Source organism: Mycteria americana, chromosome 14 (genome assembly GCF_035582795.1).
Source record: "Mycteria americana isolate JAX WOST 10 ecotype Jacksonville Zoo and Gardens chromosome 14, USCA_MyAme_1.0, whole genome shotgun sequence".
Taxonomy (NCBI): domain Eukaryota; kingdom Metazoa; phylum Chordata; class Aves; order Ciconiiformes; family Ciconiidae; genus Mycteria; species Mycteria americana.
The window spans coordinates 10,000,001-10,002,607 of NC_134378.1; positions in this window are offsets into that span (position 1 = coordinate 10,000,001).

A 2,607-nucleotide genomic window follows, 5' to 3' on the forward strand; every position below is an offset into this window, starting at 1 on the left:
AACATCTGCAGCTCGGCCTGCTCGAGCACCGCAAACTGGCACCTCCCTCTCTTTTCATAACGGCCCTAGAGCATCATGACTACATGTTACCAACTCCAGCGTATTTCTGACAATGCACTTGTCTAAATAGCATATTCACTCACTTCATTAAGTTACAAACGAAGTGTCTGATCTTGTAATGAGCTCCACGTGGCCCGGGGAATCCACCCACATACAGCTCTCCGAGATTGGAACTAGAACTGCTTGATTTTTTCCCATCAAAACATTTTTTCCAAATGAGAAATAGCTTTTCATCTAAAATGAAAATTGGTTGAAATTTTCTGTTTTTTTCAACAAAACTCAATAAACTGAAAGGCTATTTTTTGAGTTAAAGTAGTTTTGTTGGTTTTTTTTTTTCCTTCCCCTCTAGGAACTGGCTTTTGGTAAACGGATTCTGTTTGTGAACATTAAAAATAATTTTTATAAGTGAAGAGTGATTTTTTTAAAATTTTACTTTTTCCTCAACAAAGGCAGCCGCAGAAAACAAAGCCACAAATAAAAAAGATATTGAAGAAAGTGTAGAGAACATTCTTTCTCTTCCCCCTCCCCTTGAAAATTTCCTGTAAAGGAAAAAATAAATGTCTTTCAACTCACTCATAGAACAATAGGGCCCCACTCTCGCTGTCTTTAGCCAGGCAGCTCTTGAATTAGTGTCCTCTTATGGGACCAGGAGGATGTAATTAATTCAGCTGGCCTGATACGATACCACCCCAGGCTGCAATTTCCCGTTTTACCTATTACCGTGTCTGTCTCCTACAAATATGTAGGATTGCAGACAGACAGCGAAGCACATTTGCAAAGCAGTCGCACAAGTTCATAACCGCTTACATGTGGAAGGGTCCGACACCCTCACGTCGGGTTACAGGTGAAAGAAGTACCAGAGCTGCACCTGCAGCTGTAGGAAAACCTATTCTGAGCCTCAGCATCCTGAAAAACCCGACCTGAGGGTTTTGGGGTTTTTTTCCTTCTCCAGGGAAAAGCCAAATGGCTCAGCCTGCCGGGCAGCTCCGGGCGGCTGCCCGGGACCCGCCCGGCCCCGCAGCATCGCCCGGCCCCGCCGCATCCCGAAACATCCCTGCAACGGCCCAGCGTCCCACCGCCACTCCCACCTCGCCTCTGGGACCGAAATCCCCGCTCAGATCTACCCTGTCCCCTTCAATTTGCCAAGAGTCCGCAGTGATTCTCGGAAAGGGAATTTGAGAGGCACGGAAATTCGTTTGCCCGAGAGAGAGAAAACGAGGCAGGATGGCCCGTTAGGTACGACGGAAGGGATCAGTCTTTCCGGGAGGCTTTTTTCACGCCCGGGCAGAAGGCAAACCCCCTCTTTCAGCTGAGTTTACGTATATTCCCCGTGTCCACATGGGGAAGGAAGCGGCTGAGGCACGGCTCTGCCCGCCCCGCGGGAGCCGCCGCCGCCGGGAGGGCCCGCTCCGGCGGGACGGGGGGAGCAGCCGGCAGGGCACGGTACGGGGAAGGCGCAGGGGCTCGTCCCCGCTGCAAGCAGGATTCAGACGTGACAGCTCGGAAATAAAAGCAGTACATTGCTTGAGGGAGCGTAAATGGCGCGAGGTCTACTCCAACCCTGGGGTTCGCTCAGCGCGCCCCGATTTAGCAAACGTGTGCATAGAGGGACGTTCACACGCCACGATCTATGTGCTTACCCAAACACCAAACACCGTTTTCAGGGAACGCTTAAGCCCTCCGGGTTGGCACTGCCTTACAAACTACTACCAATGACTAGGTTAGCAGCTCCGAGGCTTTTTGCAGGCAAGCATGTAGGACAAAATTGAACTATAACGTTTTCTTAAAAATAAGGCTTATTAAACAAATAAGAACGCTGGATGAGGCTATAAAGACGTTAGTTTCTTGCCAAAGATATTTTCTCTTTAAGATTATAAAACCATAGGCTTTTGTTTTGTTTTCCAACATTTTAAGCTAAGGTTCAGGAAAAAAAAAAGAAGAGACAGTCAAATAGAGCAATTACTCGCTGGAATAATTAGGAAGAACATTAGTCACACTTGGGAGTTGGAGAGGTGCTTCTCTATGTGGGCAAAGCGAGTAAACAACATGTTACCATTTACCTGTTTCTTGTAGAGCTTAAGCCACTGTAACTGCAGCCATCAGGCCACGCTTTGGGAATAGATCTCCAACAAGAGATTCACAAGCCATGCATGACAAACGTCAATTCTTTAACTTAACCCTGGATTTTTAGCCCCATCAGAAGTTGCTACCTGGGAAATTCCCATTATTGGTCATACCAGGATTAGAACTGGCTTGTGAACCTCCTTCCCTTTGCACGCCACAGGAGAAAAGGGAGAGGGAGAAACTACACGTGCTGGCTCACACCAGGCAATGGGGACTCACGGGTGGCTGCCGGCTCAGCCTACAGCAGCCCTTGAGCTGCTCCGTTCAGTGCCCTGCCTGGGGCAGGTGAACGCTGGGAATCCTCTCCTGCCTGCTCCGTTCAGTGAAGCTGGAGCCAACAGAGATCCCATCCCCTAAATTATAGTTGTTACAACAGTACAAGGAAATAGCTGGTCACTTTTGCACATCACTCCCAGCTCACAG